Genomic DNA, 15117 nt, shown 5'->3' with positions numbered 1-15117 from the left:
GATTGGCTTATTTCACTTAGCATAATATTCTCCAGTTCCATTTATTTATTTGCAAATGCCATAATATTATTCTTTTTTATGGCTGAATAATATTCCATTGTGTATATATAACACAGTTTTTTTAATCCATTTCTCTGATGAGGGGCATCTAGTTTGGTTCTACCATCTAGCTGTTATGAATTGAGCTGCTATAAACATTTATGTGGCTGTGTTACTGTAGTATGCTAATTTTAAGTCCTTTGGGTATAAACTGAGGAGTGGGATAACTGGGTCAAAAGGTGGACCAATTCCAAGTTTTCTCAGGATTCTCCATACTGCTTTCCAAAGTGGTTGCACCAATTTGCAACTCCACCAGCAATGTAGAAGTGTGCCTTTTTCCCCACATCCATGCCAGCATCTATTATTGTTTGTGTGCATGCTTCATTCTTAAGAATCTAGAAGAAAAAAGAGCAGATTAAAGTAAAAGTAAAGAGAAAGGATGTAAGAAAAAAGGAGAAATCAATGAAATAGAAAATGGACAAACAGTATGAGACATCATTCAAAAGCAAAGCTAGTTTATGAATAGTTTAAGACTGCTATGTCTCAGGCAAGTAACCTTGCTTGATCAGATAGAAAAAAAATGAAAAAAAAACCCACGAATTACTAATATTAGGCAAAATGCCATTTTTTAGCATCTGTAGACACTTAAAGAAGAAAGGAAAATCTTAATACCTTTATGCTGACAAATTCAGGTATTAGACAAAACCTGCAAACTCCAAGTCACCAAAGAAAGGCACAAACTGTTGATTAAAGAAACGACAGACATTAATATAAATGGACTCCTGTAGTAGCTATGCTATTTATTGTAGAGCTTCTTTTATTCAATGCAACATTTTGTATTAAGAGTTGAGTATGTCACTAGTTTATACTTTTTCTTATAGATGATATACAATGCTGCATGTATTGATAGGTGTTCCTTTTTTATTGCTGAGTAGCATTCTACTAAAATGAATATATCACCCAAGTATAGTGGTGCACACCTGTAATCCCAAATGCTTGGGAGGCTGAGGCAAGAGAATGGAGAGTTCAAAGCCAGCCTGAGCAATAGTAATGCACTAAGCAACCGAGTGAGACCCTGTCTCTAAATAAAATACAAAATAGGGCTGGGGATGTGGCTCAGTGGTTGAGTGTTCCCGAGTTCAATCCCTAGTACCAAAAATAAAATAAAAGAATACATCACAAATTCACGAATTTGTTTCCAGTTCTCTTTTTTATGGACATTTGGTTGGCTGAAAATGCAGAAGAATTATGATTTCTTTTGCAAACGGATATGTGTTTGTAATGTCATTAGAAGAGTAAATGAAATAAAATTGACCAAAGGAAGAGAATTAGGGAAGAGAGGAAGGGAGGGAAGAGGATAGTACTGAGAATTGAAATGGAGAAAACCATGTTATATGCATTTATGAATAAGTCAAAATGAACCTCACTGTTATATAAAACTATATAACGTACTAACATTTAAAAAAATTAAAGAGTAAACCCAGGCTGGGTGTGCTGACATGTACCTGTAATCCCAGCTGTTTGGAAGGCTGAGGAAGGAGGAGCATGAGTTTGAGGCCAGACTTAGCAACTTAGTGAGACCGTGTCTCACAATATAACAGGGCCACAGATGTAGCTCAGTGCCTAGCTTGCATGAGGTCCTGGACCCAATCCCCAGTACTATATACATAGAAAAAAAAAGAAAAAACACAGGAAGAGATCACCTTCTCTTTTATTTGTCTGTCCTTACAGTTATGTTTTTTTAAACTATCATTTTATACTATTCTTTAGTTGACAGGGTACTTCTCTATGCATGTTTTCATATTAGCTTTACAGCATTGTTTGATAAGATAAACATGACTAGAGATTATTTTTCCAATTTTACAAGATAGAAACAAGGCTCAGAGATGGGTGTTTGCCCAAAAGAACTGGAACTAAATCCTGGGTCCTTAAGGCACACAGCTCTCCATCACTGCCATAACACCAGCTGCTACGTCTCACTTAGATCCATCTCTGATCTGCTTTTCCCTACAGCCTTGCCTCCCAAGTAGAGCAGCCCTGGCATACTCTAAACCTCTCTCCAAACCAAACTTCAACTTGAAGCTTCTTGTCTTTCCAGTTCTAGGTTACAGCATGGAATTCTGGCTGAGCCTGAGTCCTATGTAATCCTATAGAAGCCTTTCCAGATAAGAAAACCAAGTGTTAGATGATGATTTATTAATCATAGCTCAGCTGTCTCCTTGGGCAGTTCATCCGACTCCACGCTGCCTTAGTCATAGGCTACACCTCAAGCTTGGGTGCCCTCCCCCCGGGGCCATGACAGCCCAGCCTCCTCTGACCCTGAATGCTTAGTTATCCTCTCATTGGCTGCTCCATGTCCCAGCTTCCAGTGTGGAATAAAGGAGCTCCTTTAAGAATGTCAATAAAAGTAGAAGCAGAATGTCATGTAGTCAATTCTCACATGTGTTTTCTGGTGAGCTATATCTAGGCCTGTGGGAAGCGGGGGGCCTCCCCTGACTGGCCTTGTCCTCTAAATGGCTTACCTATAGTCACAAACTGGGAGTCAGGCTGAGGAGACGACACACACAGATTTCACTGCTCATGAATCTGGAAGGAACCTTTTCACTTTATAGACAAAAAATCAGAAGTGTGACTTGCCGACCTTCACCCAGTGAATTAGTGGCAGGGTGAGGGCACAGATTCTTTCATTTGCTCCCAAAGTGTCTCTCCTTTCTCAGGCAAATTTCAAGGTGGGAAATAATCAGTCTGGTTGAGAGGTTATTATCTTAGGTAATATTCTTGTGTGTGTGTGTGTGTGTGTGTGTGTGTGTGTGTGTGTGTGGTGCCGGAGATTGAACGTTGCGGTACTTAACCACTGAGCTGAGCCACATTCTCAGCCCTTTTTAATCTTTTCTTTAGAGAGAGGGTCTCACTGAGTTACTTAGGGCCTCACTAAGTTGCTGAGGCTGGCTTTGAACTTGCAATCCTCCTATCTCAGCCTCCTGAGCTGCTGGGATTACAGGTGTGTGCCACCATGCCTGGCATTAGGTAATATTTTTAAAGAAGCAAGAAAGACCTACCTTCCCTCTGGTAGAACAGATTGTTTATGCAGAGAAAACCCTGTAGTTATGTACTTTTAAGGTTTCTTTCCATTGAGAAGGTTTGATTGTATGTTCCTCACTCATAACCTACTGTTTGCCCTTGGAATTACTTTTCCTGGGTTCCATTTTCTTTGCATTAAAATACACATATAAATATACACTCTCTATGGTTGGACCGTGTTTCTCATGGACGCGGCTAAACTGTAATGAGTCTGTGTGTGCAATTTATGATTGTTCTTTTCCACGTGTTTTCTAATTCAGGGCCTTCCTCAGTCCAGTGAGGATGTCGTATTGGAGCTCAGAATGTGGACACTCAGTCTTGAGAGACTTACCACATTCTTTGCAGCAAGGAAAACCAACACGACCTTTGACAAGCATGCCACAAGGCTTCAATGCCCCTGAGCATGTTGGTGACAGGGTTTGATGTGCACACATCAGGCCTTCATGTGGCCTTATGAGGGGTCTACCTGCTTCTGGAAGGAGGCAGCACTTTGCTTCAGGGCTAAACACACCCTCTGGCATTTCACGAACACTTCCAGAAGGGAAGAGAGACACGGCTCACCTTAGTGACAGATCTGTGGCAGGCAGTAAGAGGGCAGTGGGGAGCTGGAGTGTTCCTGTCAACACTAGTATTATTGCTGTTGCCATCATAATGATTCTGATGCACATTCGCTTAAGGTGACAACAGGGCCTAGCCCCAAAAGGAGACTCAAAAAAGACATAGTCTCTTTGTGTGTGTGTGTGTGTATGTGTGTGAACACTTGTGTGAATGTGCTTTGGGGATGGAGATGGTTCTGGTAAAGGGAATTTTTCTAAATTTAGAATGGAACCTATTTGCTGATTAAAAGTAGAGTCAATGGAATCCTCATCAGTCCTTTCTTCATTACTCTGCTTTGGTCCCTGGCCGTCACAATAGTCCTGTGCCCCAGACTATTAGTTCAGTGAACACCATCTCCAATGACACATGCACGCACAGACAAACGCACACTGAAGGGACGTGCCCACTCCTCACACTGTATCTTGGAGGAAATCTGCCTTTTTGATAACCTCCAGCCACTAGTAATGATTTTCTGCTGAGGACACATGGGCAAAGTCTAATTCATTTTTTTACGAGAGGCTTCCGTGTATTTCAAGATAATTATCATGTCCTTCACAAATGTCTTCTCTTGGCTCAACAATAAGTTTGGCTTAATAAAATGTTACCTGACAAATGTTACTTGATTGATGCAAAAAGGATAAAAAAAATGCACTCATGCTTATTATTGTTATTCTAGACATTTCAGTAGTTCATCCAGCAGAAATTCAAATGATTAGAGATAGGATAAGATGATAGATGGGTTGTGGAACATAGGATATTAAATCACAAATTCTGTTCCTATTTCCCTTCTTTTGTGTCCAGCACATAAAAAAAAAAAAAAAAGGAAGAAGATGGTGAAAACAGATCCTATGCTTAACCTAGCAGTTCTTTTCCCTCACTATACAAGCTCTACAAATCCATTGAATAAGTATTTAGTAACATTGAATAGTACTTATTAAACACCTGCTATATATATATGTCACTGTGCAACTGGCACTTAGAAAACCCTTAGTAAATTTAAACTGGGTGATAACAGCTATCACTTAGTGCATAGAATGCTGCAAAGTAGATATAATCTTAATTTGTCTAGACTAGAAATTTGGAGTTTGAAGAATTAAATAAATGGATCAAGTGTTTACACTTAGGAAGTATATAACTAATCTAAACATTTTGTCAAAGATTTCTGCCTTTGTATCTCTGTGTCTTCCTTTCTGTGTGTGAGGAGGAATAGTCAGGATTCAATTCAAATAGGATGGGAGGAGCATTGAATGGTCCTGGAGAAACAGTGGGGTAGAGGAGGCATGAGAAGGTCTAACAACACAGGGATCCCTAAAGCCAGATATGGAGAGGATGTGCTGGAATGCTCTGCAGGGTGTAGGGAGGTAGGAACTCACAGCTTAGAGTAGAGGCCCAGGAAGCAGGGAGACAAGGTAAGAGACATCACACTACCTCAAGCAAGTTGTGGGAGATTTGTCAGGAAATCGAAGGAATCTGCCCTTTCATTCATTCGCTCATTCATTTACTTGTTTATTCACTCAACACTTTTGTAGACAGAACCTACCATGTGCTAGTCTATGGGTCAAAACTCTGAAAATCAGAAATAAGCACACCAGTTACAATACCTTTCTTCAAGTCTACTCTATGATAGGACTCTGAATAGTTGCTGTGCTTTGAGTGTTAGTAAATATACTCCCTAAAGGTTCATCTGATGGAAGCCTGGTCCCCAAAGTGGTGATGGTATGGAGAGGTGGTAGACTTTGAAGAGTAGGTACTAGTGGGAGGTGACTGATTCATTGGGGGTAATCACCCTCAGAAGAGATTAGCATAGTTCTTGTGGGACCTCAGTTTGCTCATCATAGGAAATAGTGCAACTGGCCCCATTCAGTTCTCTGACTTTCTGTCTTACCATGTGATTACTCGGTTTCACATGCTCTCTTGCCATGATGTCATCTGCCATGAGGCCCTTACCAGAGTCTCAACTGATGGATCCACTTGATCTTGCACTTTTAGCTTCCAAAACTGAGTTAAATAAACCTCTTTATATGGAGTCTTAGGTATTTTTAAGCAATGAGAAAACTGACCAATAACAAGAGCTGTAAACAACAAATTAAGAAGTCTTGTTTGTATAGCTTGGTCACAGCAGAGAGCACCGACTGATCATATTTCCAGAGGTATAGATAAATCTGTATCAACACAAACTCTTTTGTTGTTGTTGTTGGTGGTGGTGGTATTAGTTCTGTTCAAAACTGGCCTCTCTTTGTGATTAAATGGTAAACTATGGAATTCAGATTTAGGATTGAGAATGGAGAGGAAGGTAGTAGTTTGACCTGCTTGGTTGACAATAGATTGGGGGAATACCTGGTATCTGGCATATATTTTTCTTGGGCATTCCTAGAAATATTGAGCAACAGGATTCAAAGAATCACAATCCTGTACTCCAGTCTCATAATTCTTAATATTTTCTTATATTCCAAGTATACCGAGTTGTTACTTGATGAAAAAGTACTGTGTCAGGAGCATTAATATGGAGTATTTGTCTCATCACAGCTTAGAGTAGAGGCCCAGGAAGGAGGGAGACAAGGTAAGAGACATTACACTACTTCAAGCAAGTTGTGGGAAATCTGTCAGGAAATCTAAGGAATCTGTCCATTTATTCATTCACTCATTCATTTACTTGTTTATTCACTCAACACTTATGTAGACAGAACCTAACCTGTGCTGATCTATGGGTTAAAACTCTGAAAATCAGAAATAAACACACTAGTCACAATACCTTTCTTCAAATAATTTATAATCTCATTTCTAAATGAATAATTCTGACATTGTTATGCACTGTTACTGTGTTTCTGGGTGATGGGATACTACAGAATTCAAGATATTCATTAAGGAGAAAAGTTACTTGATTCTACAGCAATCCCTTCAACTTTGGGGGTAATTACCACACCATGTAGGAGTCTGAATTAAATATCTACTGAAATATCTTCCAACACAGGAAATATAAGCATCTAGAATTCATGTTGATTATATTTTAGAATTCATATTATTAATATTTTCTTATATTCCAAGTATACCGAGTTGTTACTTGTTACATGCCTTCTTCATGAGTTCTGAATTCACAAATTCAATAAAGAACAGAAAAGTCTAAATAAAGAAGAAATTATACTGGATACAGACAGAATTTTTTTCTTGTCATTATTCCCTAAACAATACAGTATAACTATTCATATAACATTTATATTGTATTAGGAATTATAAAAAAAATTAGATATGATTTTAGGAGAAAGTGTGCTGGTTACATGTAAATACTGCACCATTTTATACAAGGGACTTGCACATCCAAAGATTCTGGTATCAGAAGGACAAGTGGATATGCATCTGAGCCTGCCACAGGATTGGTCTGAAAAGGAGTCAGGGGTAGGGGATTTTTTCTTCTATCTTCCAGTGTAAAAATAATGTGTGATAGAACAGCCAGCGGTCAAGTCCTCTCAGGAAAGTCAACCCAGAATGCAAGCAAGCGATTGTGAGAGCTCTTTCACAGAAAAAGGAGAGCCATCTTCCAGGTTCAGCTTGATTACAAACTCAAACAACATGAGACCAGTCTCCTTTTGCCTGATCTTGGCAATTTAAGTCACTTGTGCAAGGAGAAACGTTAGGAGGAGCTCCTGGCCTTAGGACGTCCCCTGTCAGGAGGTCAGAGTAAGGTGCATTCTAGGTAGTCGGCATCTTTCTCTAGTCCATGCCCTGTGCGCAGCACTGTTGGGGGCTATGCCCTGCGGACTCGCCAAGATGGCGCATGGCAGCCAGCCAGAAGTTGTTTTGGTTACCTCGGCAGTGAGGAGGTTGATTAACATAAGCACACCCAGGTGATTTATCATTGGCCGTATTCAATTAAGTCCACACACACAACGTGTGCACAAGTGTTCCCAAGTGCTCCTGACATGCCTGCTCGTTTTGACCTTTGCCATGATTGGGCAGCTAGCTGCTCGCCTAATCTTCGCATAATTGGCGTCAGCCCTACCCTTCACCTCCTGAAGGGGATATAAGCTGGCTCTCCTCGAGCACCAGAGTGCGGAGTTCAAGTTGGAGTTCGAGGTTGGAGGTCTCAAGTTCCAGCTTTGAGAGCCAGGGTTCCCAGGTTTCCTGATCCAACAATAAACTGTCCGAATTCAAGAGCCTTGCTACTCGTTTGTCCCTGCTCCAAATCAACCCCACCAGACGGCTCACAGCACGTAGTTATGCCAGTCCTTCCGCAAATCCCGTGAGATTACTTCTGAGGAAATTTGGCATGAACCTCAGTTTCCTCATCTGTGCAGTGGTTCTGATGATATTTTTTGGAGGTTACTGTGAGGAGTAAATAATACCACTTAAGTAATTTGGCAAATATAGTTCCTAGCTGGCACCTAAAACTCACCTCATACTGCCACATCTAGAAAAGAATGAACTTCTAAGAAATGGCACATTTTGTGAAAGAGGTTTGGCATGAAAGATAGGAAAAAACTTTTAGTTATTAACATTTTCAGCAGTTGGGTTCCAAGTTCCTTAGTTTACTCATACCAAAGTTAGGGGAGAAGAGAAATCTCTGGATGAAGCTCCCAAGAAGTTCCTAGAGAGAGGTGGGAACTCAATAAGACAAGTGGGGCCTTTAACATACATGATGGGAAAGAATTTCAGCACATGTCAGTAGAGGCCCAGAGATTTATTTAGGAAAACAAAGACTACACGTTCAAAGGAGAATGTGGGCCATCTCCAGAGTAAGAAGTGCATTTTGGGATTTTCAATTTCCCTTTTTGAAGGAGCTTTGGTAAGGGCTGGCTACGGGAAGGTATGTTGAGGCGATATCAGTCTGGTGATCTCAAGATGGTTTATGGTGATCTGGTTATTCTCAGGACCCTCATGCTTACAAAGTCTTTATTAGCAGCTAAGTTATAGGTTTTCTGTCTCTTTGCTTAATCTATTTGTTGGTGGGCTTATTAATAATACACCAGGTAGATTTTCAGATTTTCCATAAATTTGGTAGTGATAGGCCCAGGAGAGAGAGTTGGGGAGTGATAGTCCTGGAAAGGTATGTGGAAACTGTCTTAAGTTATATTTCTTTGTCTTTTCTTTATGTTTCCTTTCTATTTTTTAAATTTCTTCTATCCTACCTCATCAAGATTAATGGGAAGAAATTCAAATGAGACAGGGAATAGGAAAGCCCATCGCAAACTGTTAGGCTCCATCTTAAGGGGCAAGAGGGACTGTCTCAGGCCTGAGGGGCTACTTCTCCGCAGACAGGAGTGCTGGCACCCCCAGGCCAGCATCTGTGTGGAAGAGGCCTCATTATCAGCCCTACATGTCTGCTAATGATGCCCGCAGCAGCCTTGCGGAGGCTTTTATCCTGTGCCTTGCCTTCTTCCAGTGCAATTTGTGCAGGCAGGAGCTGGCCCCTGAGGCTGTTCAGACAAGGTCACCAGCGGTGAACCTCTGCTCATTCCAGCCAGCGAGTAGTGCAGTTCTGACTTCCCAAGAGAAGATCAATGAATGATAAACCCACAGAGAAGGGAGAGAAACACTTCTAATTAACAACCCTGGCAGATGACAGAGGGGTGGTAAGGATGTATGCAAATGGCACTGCTACCCCTTCAGCTGCTGCCACTCTAATTGCTTCCTGGCGCTGTCAAGGGGCAGGCTGATGACAGCCTGCCTCACTGAAGATGTCTCTGGAGCTGTTTCTAGAGGGGCTTCCAGGAGGAGCAGAGGCAAACCCTGTCAGAGCTTTCTGGTATCAACTCTGTTGCTTGTGTCTTCTTCAACTACAGACCAGAGGCTGCAACCCAGCCATCTCTTAAAATGACAGCCTGGTGGGAGGCCACCTCCGAGAAGACTCCTTCCAGTTTTTCCCAAACACGCACGCACGCACGCACGCACGCACACACACACACACACACACGCATGCACAAACACACACTTATTTGTTATGCTATTATTCTCTTGGGGGCAGTGAGTAGTTGTCAAACTTCACTGTGCATCAAAATCATTTGAGAAAACCACCCCATACCTGCAGAACTCAGGGAATGTCCTGCAACCAGTCTTCTAGGTGATTCTGACGTAGAAGACATTTGGACCATACTTTGATATACACTATTCTAGAGATTAAGAATTTAACAGAACCTATTTCCCAGAGAGTTGCAAGCTACAGGAGAATCCAAGGATATCTAGAATAGCTTTTCCTTATACAAACAAGACAGTGGATAAGGGCACAGACTCCACTTGACTATCAAAGTTAAAAATCCTGGATTAGCCTCTTACAAATTTGAGCAAGTATGATTTGGGGTAAACTACTTAAATTCTCTGTGCTTATAGTAACATTAAATAACATTATAGTAAATACACATAATATATATGTGTGTGTGTATATATATAACATTGTAGTAAATATTCAATAAATATTCTTATATCACTTAGGATTCAGGGAAATAGGACCATTCTGAGTGGCATAGAATAAGAGATATATTCCATGAATAATTGTGATAGCTGATATGTTGGCTATTAAGTCTGTAACTTCTGCTTTTGGTATTGGACTTGAAGTCAGCAGGCTAGGAATGTGAAAGAAAATATAAGCAAGAAGTAGGGATACAAAGAACAGACTAGAAGCTTGACCGGTATCTGTGTCTCACTTCCTTCATCTTCAATGATGCAGCTGAGATACAAGAAAAGCTGGTACCTCGTACCATAGAGTAATTCTTGCATTGGGTTCAGGATTCAGGGCAGAAAAAGGATGGGACCTGGCAGGAGCTGGAGGAGCTACAGCCCCAACTCTACCCCATACCAATCAAGTAAGCCAGGGATACTGACTTACAACCATGCTTGTCCTCGTTGACATTTAGAAGAAAAAGAAAATCAAATGGATTTTTCACTTTCTCCTTCCAAATCTCACATGACTTAGAACACTAACTTGTGCTAATACTAACTCAGAACCATACAGGAAAAGGAATTCTAGGAATTGTAGTTCCAACTTAGCTAAGAGAGTAAAATACAAAACTACCATATTATCAAATACTCAAGATGTTATGGTTTGGATGTGAGGTATCCTCCAAAAGCTCACATGTGAGACAAGGCAGGAAGGTTCAGAGGAGAAACAAAATTTGGGTTGTAAGAGTCTTAACCCAATCAGTGAATTAATCCCTGATGAGATTAATTGGATGTGGCTGGAGGAGATTGGAATTGGGGCATGGCTTTGGGGCATATATATTTTTTTCTGGAGATTGGAGACTCTCTCTTTCTCTGCTTCCTGATGATGTAAGCTGCTTCCCTCTGCCACACTCTTCCGCCATGGTGTTCAACCTCACCTTGAGCCTTGAGGAGTGGAGCCAGCCTTCTATGGACTAAGACCTCTGAAACCGTGAGTCCTCAAATAAACCTTTCCTCCTCTAGAATTGTGCCGGTCAGATCATTTAGTCATAGGAGTGAAATAGCTGACTAAAACACAAGATGCATTAGTAAACTAAAACAGACAATAAATAATTTATGGAAGGAAAAGTTATAGAAGTGAGTCAAGGAACAGGCCTCTGCTTTTCCCCTTCTGCCATTGAAGCATCCTAGTTACCACAAAGAACCTAAAAGGAATCACTCAATGTTTTTTAAACCTGCAGAAGACCCTAGGTGGTGACAGATCCATTTCAATGAAACATTCCTATGCCTATAGGAGTTCCTTCATATTGCTCACTGGGCAGACAAATGCATTGATAATTATCATAGAATGCTGTAGAGTCACATGGTTTCAGAGAGAAAATTGTAGTGTTTTAGGGTGGGGCTCATGAAAATTATTTGTCTAATACCCAAATGTCATCAATTTAGCTCTTAGTTCTCTACTCTTTTGTCCCTTGATACCGTGCCTAAGCAGGACATAGGGAATGATTTACTTGGAGGCTTCTCGCTATAATGATAGAACTGAAAAATTGTGTTTTTTCTCCCACATCATTCTAAATAACTCATGCTAACCTTGACCCCCTTGCTTCAGTGGTTACTGCCCCCTAAGCACATGACATTCTCCTGGCCACAGGCAGGACAAAGGAATCAATAGGCAAAAGTTAGGTTTTGGTTTTTTTTATTAAAATATTTTTTTTATTTTTACAGACATTTTGATTCATTGTACAGAAATGGGGTACAACTTTTCATTTTTACTCTTGTACACAATGTAGATTCACACCATTCATGTAATCATACATATGTGTAGGGTAATACTGTCTGCTTCATTTTAGTTTTTCCATTCCCACCCCCTCCTACCCCTTTTTCCTCTAAACCATCCAAAGTTCCTTCATTCTTCTCTTCCCCCTGCCATCCCCCATCATTTTATATTGTCATGCACTTATCAGAGAAAACACTCGGCCTTTGGTTTTTCAGGTTTGGCCTATTTCACTTAGCATGATATTTTCCAACTTCATCCATTTACCAGCAAATGCCATAATTTTACTATTCTTTATGGCTGAGTAATATTCCATTGTGTATATATACCACAGTTTCTTTATGCATTTGTCAATTGAAGGGCATCTAGGTTGGTTCCACAATCTAGCTATTCTGAATTGAGCTGCTATGAACATTGATGTGGCTGCATCACTGTAGTATGCTGATTTTAAGTCCTTTGGGTATAAACTGAGGAGTGGGATAGCTGGGTCAAATGGTGGGTCCATTCCAAGTTTTCTGAGGAATCTCCATACTGCTTTCCAGAGTGGTTGCACCAATTTGCAACTCCACCAGCAATGTTATGAGTGTTCCTTTTTCCCCACATCCATGCCAACACTTATTATTGCTTGTGTTCTTGATAAAAGCCATTCTAATTGGAATTATATGAAATCTTAGGGTGGTTTTAATTTGCATTTCTCTAATTACCAGGAATGATGAGCACTTTTTCATATAATTGTTGGTCACCTGTATATCTTCTTCTGTGAATTGTCTGCCCATTTCTTTAGCCCACTTATTGATTGGGTTCTTTGTATTTTGGGTATAAAGTTTTTAGAGTTCTTTATAAACTTTGGAGATGAGTGCTCTGTCTGAAGTGTGTGTGGAAAAGATTTTCTCCCACTCTGTAGGCTCTCTTTTCACATTATTGATTGTTTACTATGCTGAGAAAAAACTTTTTAGTTTGAATCTATCCCATTTATTGTTTCTTGCTTTTATTTCTTGCACTAGGGGGTCTTGTTAAGGAAGTCTGGTCCTAAGCCAACGTGATGGAGATTTGGGCCTACTTTTTCTTCTATTTGGTGAAGGGTCTCAGGTCTAATTCCTAGATCCTTGATCTATATTGAGTTGAGTTTTGTACAGGGTGAGATATAGGGGTTTAGATTCATTTTACTGCATATGAATTTCCAGTTTTCCCAGCATCATTTGTTGAAGAGACTATCTTTTCTCCATTGTAAGTTTTTGGCACCCTTGTCTAGTATGAGGTTACTGTACTTATGTGGGTATGTCTCCATGTCTTCTATCCTGTACCATTGATCTACCTGTCTATTTTGGTGCCAGTACCATGCCATTTTTGTTACTATTGCTCTATAGTATAGTTTAAGGTCTGGTATATTGATACCACCTGCATCACTCTTCCTGCCCAGAATTGCTTTGGCTATTCTGGGTCTTTTGTTCTTCCAGATGAATTTCATTGCTTTTTCTGTTTCTATGAGAAATGTCATAGGGATTTTAATTGGAATTGCATTAAATCTGTATGGTGCCTTTGGAAGCATGGTCATTTTGATAATATTAATTCTGCCTATCCAAGAACATGGGAGATCTTTCCATCTTCTAAGGTCTTCCTCAATTTCTTTCTTCAGTGTTTTGTAGTTTTCATTGTAGAGATCTTTTACCTCTTTGGTTAGATTGATTCCCACATATTTTATTTTTTTTTAAGGATATTGTGAATGGAGTTGTTTTCCTCATTTCCCTTTCAGATGTTTCATAACATGTATAAAAATGCTTTAGGTTTATGCATGTTGATTTTATAACCTGCTATTTTGATGAATTCATTGATGAGGTCTAGAAGTTTTCTGGAGGAGTTTTTTGGATCCTCTAAATAGAGAATCATGTCATCAGCAAATAGTGACAACTTAAGTTCCTCTTTTCCTATATGTATCCCTTTAATTTCTTTAGTCTGTCTAATTGCTCTGGCTAGTATTTCAAATATGATATTGAATAGAAGTGGTGAAAGAGGGCATCCCTGTCTTGTTCCCATTTTTAAAGGGAATGCTTTCAGTTTCCCTCCATTAAGAATGATATTGGCCATGGGCTTAGCATAAATAGCCTTTACAATGTTCAGGTATGTTCCTACTATCCCTATTTTTTCTAGTGTTTTGAGCATGAAGGGGTGTTGTATTTTGTCAAACGTTTTTCTGCATCAATTGAAATAACCATATGATTCTTATCCTTAAGTCTATTGACATGATGGATTATGTTTATTGTTTTACGGATGTTAAACCATCCTTGCATTCCACTTGATAGTCGTGCACAATTTTCTTAATATGTTTTTGGATACAGTTTGCCAATATTTTGTTAAGGATCTTTGCATCTATATTCATCAAGGATATTGGTCTAAAATTTTCTTTCCTTGATGTGTCTTTTCCTGGTTTGGGTAAGAGGGTGATATTAGCTTCATAGAATGAGTTTGGTAGGGTACCCTCCTTTTCTATTTCCTGGAATACTTTGAGAAGTATTGGAATGAGTTCTTCTTTGAAGGTCTTATAGAACTTGACTAAGAAACCATCTGGTCCTGGGCTTTTCATGGATGGTAGGCTTTTGATGGCTTCTTCTATTTCATTGCTCGATATTGATCTATTTAAATTGTGTATGTCCTCCTGGTTCAGTTTGGGAGGAGCGTAAGTCTCCAGAAATTTGTCAATGTCTTAAAGTATTTTCTTTTTGTTGGAATATAGATTTTCAAAGTAGCTTCTCATTATGTAATGTATTTCAGTGGTGTCTATTGTGATATTTCCTTTTGCATCATATAGTTTAGTAATTTGAGTCTTCTCTCTCCTTCTCTTTGTTAGTGTGGCTAAGGGTTTGTCTATTTTGTTTACTTTTTCAAAGAACCAACTTTTTGTTTTGTCAATTTTTTGAATAGTTTCTTTTGCTTCAATTTCACTGATTTCAGCTCTGATTTTAATTATTTCCTGTCTTCTACTACTTTTGCTGTTATTCTGTTCTTCTTTTTTTAGGGCTTTGAGCTGTAATGTTAGGTCATTTAGTTGTTGACTTTTTATTCTTTTCTTGAATGCACTCCATGCAATGAATTTTCCTCTTAGTACTGCTTTCATAGTGTCTCAGAGATTTTGATATGTTGTATTGCCATTTTCATTGACCTCTAAGAATTTTTTTATCTCCTCCCTGATGTTTTCTGTTATCCATTCTTCATTCAATAGCATATTATTTAGTTTCCAGGTGTTGAAGTAATTTCTGTTT

General features: G+C 39.5%; 1 protein-coding gene across 1 annotated transcript in view; it reads left to right on the top strand.

Moving 5' to 3' along the window:
* RTP4 (receptor transporter protein 4) overlaps positions 1-15117 on the top strand; it is a 114346-nt gene that overhangs the window by 31084 nt on the left and 68145 nt on the right. The gene's annotated exons all lie outside the window — the stretch shown is intronic.

Source organism: Sciurus vulgaris (assembly GCF_902686455.1).
Source record: "Sciurus vulgaris genome assembly, chromosome: 10".
NCBI classification, from domain to species: domain Eukaryota; kingdom Metazoa; phylum Chordata; class Mammalia; order Rodentia; family Sciuridae; genus Sciurus; species Sciurus vulgaris.
This window is presented reverse-complemented; position numbering and strand designations above follow the sequence as displayed.